This window comes from Microcaecilia unicolor, unplaced genomic scaffold (genome assembly GCF_901765095.1).
Source record: "Microcaecilia unicolor unplaced genomic scaffold, aMicUni1.1, whole genome shotgun sequence".
Lineage (NCBI taxonomy): Eukaryota > Metazoa > Chordata > Amphibia > Gymnophiona > Siphonopidae > Microcaecilia > Microcaecilia unicolor.
In genome coordinates, this window is record NW_021963628.1 from 58,139 (window position 1) to 67,492 (window position 9,354).

The 9,354-nt window shown below is 45.6% G+C and overlaps 1 long non-coding RNA gene across 1 annotated transcript in view; it reads right to left on the minus strand.

Annotated features, from left to right (window-relative positions):
• LOC115459522 overlaps positions 1-155 on the minus strand; it is a 40,456-nt gene extending 40,301 nt beyond the window's left edge. Inside the window, exon 1 of the long non-coding RNA XR_003940290.1 lies at positions 45-155. This is a non-coding gene — a long non-coding RNA (uncharacterized LOC115459522). The remainder of the gene's footprint in view (positions 1-44) is intronic.
• Positions 156-9,354: the final 9,199 nt, after the last annotated feature.

A 9,354-nucleotide genomic window follows, 5' to 3' on the forward strand; every position in this document is an offset into this window, starting at 1 on the left:
AGCTTCCCATTTCCACAGACCCCGCCCATAGATGGCATCCTTACCCGGCCTTGTTGCTGAGAGCACTCCACACAGCTGACCTGGATGTTTCCATGTTTAGCACCAGGAATGATCTGCACACATTCAAAGTCACTTGCCAGCACAACAATGTCACATCCTGAGCCATATGCCTGTAGTAAAAAAAAAAAAAAAGGTAAGTATCACATGGTTTCATTAATAAGGATACATTAGTTTAATAAATTTCTACAATTCAAACTGAATGAGAACAGGAGTAGAAGCTGTGTTTCAGCAATTCTTTTTTTTGGAATGAACTAAAAGCTCCGTTATGGCTTCCATATGGTGGTCTAGGTTAAATCACTCATGTTTTGGAACTTCATCTTGTGCTAAAGGTGAGGCACATCCATGTGAAGAAGGCAGCCTAAGGTAAAGAGAGAAAACCAGCCCAGAATCTCATATGATGGTATGACAACATTGTATGAGAAGTAGTCAGGGTCTGAAAGACTTCCTACAGGGCAGCTCTTGAGAGATGCTCTAATTGCAGCCCCTTTTCAGTGTCCACCTCCCTATCACCCTCCCCCATTCCATTTTGAAGAGGACCCACCGGGATTCTAAAATCCTCACACATTTTTTCTGGATTCATCTTTATTGCATCTTTTGTATTCCTTGGCAGATCTTTTTATAGCTTACAGTAGAAAACAAACTGTTTCCAGAAATCAAATTCATTTGAATTTCTGAGAACTACCTATTTTGACTGCAGGCTAAGACACCTGTGTTCAGGATGAAAAAAATCCCAGACATGCCATCATCCAAAGATCACATACTGCCTACTCATTCTGTGAATCAGTCAAACAAGAGGGAAACTAGAGAGCAGTGTTTTAGGTTTCCAGAGATCTAGGGCTGAATAAGGTGCAACAAGACACTATAAAAGCGAGACCCCTAAACTGAGAGAACTGTATTTGCACCATGCAACAAACTATGGGCCAAATGTGTAAATAATTTTTTCCAACATACAATGGAGAGGATCAAAGTACACAGCAAAACAAAGCAATCCAGAAAAGAAGCACAAAAGGACTCTCAAGAGAAGGTACAAGTGTGCTTTGTTACCCCACATGTGCCGTGTTTCAGCGTAAAAAAACACCTGCCTCAGGGGTCAAATCAACAAGACAGCACAACTAACATAAGCTGATGCCTAAAAGGTAATACTCAGAGAGTTATCAATCTGCTCTTAGAACGGTGAAACATCGACTTAATGTTGTGTTATGTTGTTGAATTGACCCCCGAGGAAGACGATGTTTCAAGCCAAAACACAGTCCATGTCAGGTCACAAATAATGCCCACATACCTTTTTGTGAGAGTCCTTTGTGCTTAAATAAAATTTCCCCCCAGGGATGCTTTGGTACAATCCGGCCCTAAAGCAGTGGTTCCCAAACCTGGTCCTGGAGGAACTCCAGCCAGGCAGGTTTTCATGATATCCACAATGAATATTCATGAGAGAGATTTGCATACACTGCCTTCACTGCATGCAAATCTCTCTCAAAAATATTCATTATGGATATCCTGAAAACCTGACTGGCTGGGGTGCCTCCAGGACCAGGTTTGGGAGCCACTGCCCTAGAGAAAGAATAGTAGTAAAAAAGGTAGACTAATAGAAAACATTAACATATGAAATAATTTATTGGTATGAATAAAAAAACAAACCCGACGTGGCCACGTTTCGCCCTCAGGCTGCGTCAGGGGTCAAAACTAAGAAATAAAAACATAGATCTCAAATCAAACATACTTCATACATATCAGCTTTCATTATAAAACATTCATATGTGTCATTATAATTTCAAATAAATAACAAACAACATCAATAGAGATATACAGTCAACCATGAATATCAAACAATTATATTAAAAAACTCATATGTGTCAATCATATGTTTATGTTTTCTATTAGTCTACCTTTTTTACTATTATTCTATCATAGTAAGGAGACTGTTGCCTTTTTTGTTTGTTTCTAGAGAACGACTATCCTTGTACTTTACATGTAATATAACAACTAGTACTGCTTTGTTACTCTAATTTTTATTCTAACTAACTTAATTTTATTAAAGGCACAGCAATAAAAATTGCAGAATCAAACACGAAAGAGCTCTGTGCAATACGATCACATTATTTCTCTCTCTACATGGTACACTGAGCACATATTTCCTGGTGAATAAGTATGTTAGCGGAGCTTTGATTCACAAAACAAAAATCACAGTCTTCATAGAAAAATAATGTCAATACGTTATACAAATCTAATTTCCTTCTTCTACATGCTATGTTCATTGCCCTGAAACAGAACAATTGTAGGATAGAAAATAAAATTGTATGCTTTTTGTACAGTGACCTAGCAAATGAACACATATAGAAGACTAGTTAAAAAGGCCCGTTTCTGACACAAATGAAACGGGCGCTAGCAAGTTTTTCCTCATAGTGTGTATGTTTTGGAGAGTGTATGTGAGAGTGACTGTGTGTGAGAGAGAGAGTGAAAGTGCGAGTGTGTGTGTGTGTGTGTGTGTGTGTGTGTGTGAGAGAGAGAGTGAGTCTGGGTGTGATTGTGTCTGTGAGAGAGTGTGTGTGTGAGAATGTGAGTGTGTGCAATTGCGTATGTGAGACACAGTGTGATAGAGAGTGTGTTTCACACAGATACAGTGTGTGCGAGAGAGTGTGTGTGAGACACTGATTCTCTGTGAGACTGAGTGTATGAGACCAAGCGAGTGTGTAAGTGACTGTGTGACACATAGAGAGTGAATGTGATACACTGTGAGACATAGAGAGTGAGAGACAGAAAGACATTGTCTGTGAGAGAGAAAGTGTGTGTGAGAGAGAGAGTGTGTGTGTGACAGAGATACCTCCCTCCCTCTCTATGGTGTCAGGCCCCCCCTCTCTCTCTGGTGTCTCAGATTGCCGCCACTGCACCTAAGCAATTGGTGTGCTGGAGGAGGGGGAGAATGTGTTGGAGGGGTTCAGCTTGGAAGAAGAGGGGTGTGGGGTGTTCAGGAAGCGCTGGCAGATGAGAGTGAGAGAGTGAGTGTGTGTGTGTGTGGGTGGGGGGGGTTCAGGAAGCAATGCCAGATGACATTGTGAGTGAGTGTGGGGGGGGCAGGGGGGCTCAGGAAGCGCTGCCAGATGAGAGAGAGAGAGAGTGAGTGTGTGTGTGTGTGTGGGGGGGGGGGGGTTCAGGAAGCGCTGCCAGATGAGAGAGTGAATGCGTGTGTGTATATGGGGTTTCTGGAAGCGCTGCCAGATGAGAGTGAGTGAGTGTGTGTGTGTGGGGGGGGGGGGTGTTGGGGGGTTCAGCTTGGAAGAAGAGGGGTGTGGGTGGTTCAGGAAGCGCTGCCAGATGAGTGAGTGAGTGTGTGTGTGTGGGGGGCGGTTTTTCAAGCATTGCCAGATGAGAGTGAGTGTTTGTGGAGTGGGTTCAGGAAGCACTGGAAGATGAGAGAGTGAGTGTTTGTGTGTGTGTGTGGGGGGGGGGGTTCAGGAAGCGGGGCCAAATGAGAGTGAGTGAGTAAGTGTGGGGGGGGGGTCAGGAATGGCTGCCAGATTAGTGAGTGACTGTGTGTGTGGGGTGGCAGGGGTTTTAGGAAGCGCTGCCAGATGAGACAGAGTGAGTGAGTGTGTGTGTGTGTGGGGGGGGGGGGGGGTTCAGGAAGCGATGGCAGATGAGATTTTGAGTGAGAGAGTGTGTATGTTGGAGGGGTGTGTTGGGTGGTTCAGCTTTGAAGAAGAGGGGTGTGTGGGGGGTCTGGAAGCGCTGCCAGATGAGTGAGTGTGTGTGTGTGGGGGGCGGTTTATCAAGCGTTTGCAGATGAGAGTGAGTTTGTGTGTGTAGGGGGGGGGGGGGTTCAGGAAGCGCTGCCAGATGAGAGTGTGCGTGTGTGTGTGTGGTGGTGGTGGTGGGGTGGTTCAGGAAGTGTGGCCAAATAAGAGTGAGTAAGTAAGTGTGTGTGTGTGTGGGGGGGGGGGGGGGGGGGGGGTTCAGGAACGGCTGCCAGATTAGTGAGTGACTGTGTGTGGTTGTGGCAGGGGTTTCAGGAAGCGCTGCCAGATGAGAGTGAGTGAGTGTGTGTGTGTGTGTGTGTATGTGTGTACGGGGTTTCTGGAAGCGCTGCCATATGTGACAGAGTGTGTGGGGGGGGGGGGGAGGGGGTTCAGGAACCGGTGCCAGATGAGTGAGTGAGTGTGTGTGGGGGGCAGGGGTTTCAGGAAGCGCTGCCGGATGAGAGAGTGAATGTGTGTGTGGTGGGGAGGAGAGGGGTTTGCCAGATGAGTGAGTGAGTGAGTGTGGGGGCATGGTTTTCAGGAAGCGCTGCCAGATGAGAGAGTGAGTGTGTGTATGTGTGTGTTGGGGGGGGGGTTTAGGAAGTGTGGCCAAATGAGAGTAAGTGTGTGTGTTTGGTTGGGGGGGTTCAGGAACCGCTGCCAGATGAGTGAGTGAGTGAGTGAGTGTGGGGGGGGCAGGGGGTTTTGGAAGCGTTGTTTTGAAGATGAGGGAAGGTAGTGCTGCCAGATTGCCGGTTTTTTTTTTCGTTTATTGCCGTCATTGCCTCCTCCGTGTGATGTCCCCCCCCCTGCCGCCATCCCACCCACCGCGATGCCCCCACCCCCGCCGCCATCCCACCCACCGTTCGTTACGTTGTTTTGCTGGTGGGCGATCCAAAATCCCACCAGCAGAAGTCCTTTGTTGTCTGCTGGCTCCGCTTGTTCTTCGGCATTGCTAGCCTTTGCTGGGCGGGGTTCTGTGCGTTGGACGTCCTGCACGTGCATGACGTCAGACACACAGAAGCCCTGCCTGCATAGGCTAGTAAATGCTGAAGTTCACGCCAGAGTCTGAAGACAGGACTTGTGCTGGCGGGGTTTCGTGTCCCCCGCCAGCAAAGCTACGCGACGGTGGGTGGCTTTGGGAGGTGGGGGGCGGCTCGGGGTGGTTGTTGTACCTCCATCATTTTGTTGGCTGGGCTTCTTTTCTTTTGATGTGCTTTGTTGGTTGTTGCGGTGGGGGGGGGGGTGTTGTTCCTCGGTCATTCTGTGTGCGGGGCTTCATTTTAACTCTTTAGCTTTCGGGTGGTTTGCGAGGTTGTTTCCCAGTGTTTCCTAGGCAGGGGGAGGAGTAGGGAAACACGCTCCGCGGGTTTCCCTACTCCTCCCCCTGCCTGAATGCAGTCCCTTCTTTCGTTTTTCTTTCGGTTTTTCTGCCCTCGACGTCATTATGTTTGACGCGAAGGCGGGGCAGCGAGTCTTGGTCAGTGGCTTCACCACCACGAACTTACGAACCATTCTGGGAGTCTGAGTGACTTCAGAACGTTGTCCTCAGAACGTTGAGGGTGCGTTTTATTATATTAGATTCTGTTTAGTTTCCTCATTTTATTTTACAAAAATGTCCATTTTTTTTCCTAGAGGTGTGCATTCGTAACCACATATTGGGCTCATCTGGGTGACTAACATAAAGGGACCCTTTGCTAAAGTGTGTGTCTTTTGCAGTTAGGAGGTGCTAAGTGCTTCTGCGCTCGCTGCAACTTGAGTACTGTGAGCAACATGACCTGCAATGGAAAATGCTAGACTTGCCCCCAATAGTTGCCACATTAGGTTTACAGCCACCGTGCATTAATTTTCTGCTTTAAGCTGCAGTAACTACAAAATTTAATGCCCTTTAGTAAAAGGGCATAACAAAAGAGAGGGAACGAAGTACAAACTAAAGTCCAAACAAACAAAACAGCACCAGGGGCCTTTAAAAATGGAACACAGTTCTTTAATGAATAAGGCTCATTCATTAAAGAACTGTGTTCCATTTTTAAAGGCCCCTGGTGCTGTTTTTTTGTTTGGACTTTAGTAAAAGGACCCCATAATGTGCATAAATCACTTGAACACGAGTATACCTCTGAATTAAGAGACATACAAATGTATACGTTAAGCTCATGCATGCATACAATGTGTCAGTAGCATAGACACAGAGCAGATTTTGGATAGGCCTAAGGGGGAAATGGGTGGACACCAAGTGTCCTCTCCATCCCCGCCTTACCCCATCTAACCTAGAATGCACTCCCCCCACCCACCCTACACACACACACACAAAAAAAAGACCTGGGCAGGTGGAGATCCCCAAGACCCAACAACTGAAGATCTCCCTGAAGGTGCCCAGAAACCCTTGTGCCCAGCTCAGTCAGTCAGTGGCTGCTTCCTAAGCTGCCAACTCCGACACCCCTGCACATACTCAGTTTCTGGGAATGCGAGAAAACTGAGCTTGTGCAGAATACTGGCATCTGTGGCTCAGGAAGCAGTCGCCAACTGCAGAGCTGGGTACAAGTGTTTCTGGATTCCTTTAGGGAGATCCCCACCAGGTACCATAGCAGTGTGCCGCTGTTGAGTGGGTCTGTGCCCACCAGGGCCTACTCATGGTGAAAAGCCACTACAAAGCATGCCTAAAAAATGAATAGGTCAAAGGAAACAACAAATGTCCAAAAATTGAGAAACATTTATTTTGAATAAGCACAAACCAAATTTTTACGCCATGAACATCCTTATCTTTCTACATCTCACTATACTTGTAAAACACTATCTACTCTATCACAGTAAATACCTGAAATAACCTACCAGCAGAGGTGGTGAAAAGCAGCACAGTGACAAATGTTAATCTTGCTTGGGAAAGATATAAAGGACAGTAATAAAAGATTTGAGAGGTTAGGTAAAAGTCACTGGATGAAAAATACACCAGGATGCTGTTTAGCTCATGGGTCAATGCAGTAAGCTTGACCAACACTTAGAACATGACCAGCAGAGTGGAGATCTAGGCCAGGGACAGATCACCACAACACAACCTACCACCTGCTGGAAGACAGAGAAAGATACTGCATTGTTCCAGACAGCACCACAGATTATAGCTGGTGATGTCGTCAGCAGAAACCTGTCCCTTCCATATCAGACCTCGGGGGTGGGGTGTCCTGATGGAGCCACTTGGGGCCCTTGAAGCTTACTGAAAGAACTCAAAACATGAAATTGCTGATCTGCACTTAGTGATCTGTAACCTGTCATTAAAATCGTCCGTAGTACCTGAAGATTGGAGGGTGGCCAACGTAACGCAGATTTTTCAAAAGGGTTCCAGGGGTGATCCAGGAAATTACAAACAGGCAAGCCTGACTTCAGTGCTGAGCAAAATAGTGGAAACTAGTTTAAAGCATAAAATTATTGAACACATAGATAAACATGGATTGATAGGAGAGAGTCAGCATGGATTCAGCCATGGGAAGTATTGTCTCACCAATCTGCATCATTTCTTTGAAGGTGTGAAAGAACATGTTGATAAAGGTGAGCCAGTTGATGTAGTGTATCTAGATTTTCAGAAAGCTTTTGACAAAGTTCCTCATGAGAGAATCCTGAGAAAATTAAAGCGTCATGGGATAGGAGGCAATGTTCTGTTGTGGATTAGGAATTGGATATTGGGCAGAAAAAAAGAGGGTAGGGTTAAATGGTCATTTTTCTCAATGGAGGAGGGTGAATAGTGGAGTGCCACAGGGATCTGTACTGGGACTGGTGCTATTTAACATATTTATGAATGACCTGGAAATTGGAATAAGTGAGGTGATTAAATCTGCAGATGACACAAAACTATTCAAAGCTGTTAAACCACATGCGAACTGTGAAAAATTGCAGGAAGACCTTAGGAAATTGGAAGACTGGGCAGCCAAATATGGCAGATGAAATTTTAAAATGTGAACAAATGCAAAGTAATGCATACTGGAAAGAATAATCTGAATCAGAGTTCACCTTGGGAGTCCGCAGACAAGAAAAAGATCGGAGTGTCATTGTAGACAATATGCTGAAATCTTCCACCCATGGGAGGCATATTTTCAAAGCACTTAGCCTTCCAAAGTTCCATAGGTTTCTATGGAACTTTGGAAGGCTAAATGCTTTGAAAATATGCCTCCCAGTGTGCAGTGGCTGCCAAAAAAGCAAACAGCAAAAGCTAGGAATTATTAGGAAAGGGATAGTAAATAAGACCAAGAATACTGTAATGCCTCTGTATTGCTCTATGGTGCAACCTGACCTTATTGTGTTCAATTCTGGTCAACGTATCTCAAAAAAGATATAGCGGAAGTAGTGAAGGTTCAAAGAGGAACGACCAAAATGATAAAGGGGATGGAACTCCTCTCATATGAGGAAAGGTTAAAGAGGTTAGGGCTCGTCAGCTTGGAAGAGAGGCCACTGAGGGAAGATATGACTAAGGTCTACAAAATCATGAGTGGTGTACAACGGCTAAAAATCAATTTTTTACTCTTTCAAAAAGTACAAAGACTAGAGGACACTCAATGAAGTTACATGGAAATACTTTTAAAAGAAACAGGAGCAAATACTTTTTCTCACAATGAATAGTTAAGCTTTGGAACTCATTGCTGAGAAATGGTAACAGCAGTTAGCGTATCTGGGTTTCAAAAATGTTTGGACAAGCTCCTGAAGGAAAAGTCCACAGTCTGCTATTGAGATAGACATGGGGAAGACACTGCTTGCCCTGGGATTGGTAGCATGGAATGTTGTTACTATTTGGGGTTTTGCCAGGTACTTGTGACCTGGATTGGTCACTGTGGGAAATAGGATACTGGGCTAGATGGACCACTGGTCTGACCCAGTATGGCTATTCTTATATTCTTTGAAAATGAGCCTCTTTATGTAATGTTTTGTATGGTTTTACTGTGTATAAAACAAGATCCTATTTATAGATCATGCTTTGCCTTGGGTTTATATATTGTCATCAAATTATAAGAAATGAGAAAAGCCCATAATAATGTCTAGACAGAAGCAAATGCATGTACAAATAAATGAGCTTTCCAAGGAACTTCCAGTTGGGGAATGGAGGAGTGAGTCGGAAGACGCAGCTGCTCCGGGATACCTGAACGCCTTGCACTCAATAACAGCGTCCTCCCACTGAGAGGAGCGACGAAACAGAATATAAGCGTAGCCGCTACAAAGAAGATTCAGAAGGAGGTGGAGTGCGGTGGCCGATGGTGGCGAAATCCGTGAGAAAAGAGCCTAAAGACAGAGCACGGCCGGCGGAAACAAAGATGGCGGACAAGGGAGCGCCGAACTCTCCTACACCCAGCTCGATGTGGGCTGCCGAGATTACAGAGGAAGTTAAGGCAGCAGTAGAGCAAATGGTGGGGAGGAAACTACAATTAATACTGGACAAACTAGACGGGATGGAAGAGAGGCAGACAGCGCTTGTGACGGACCTGCACGAGGCGCAGCAAAGGCTGGGGCAAGCTGAAGATGAGATTCGGAGGATGGCAGAGTAGTAGCCAAAACTAGAAGCCCGGCTGTCTGAGCTTGAAAC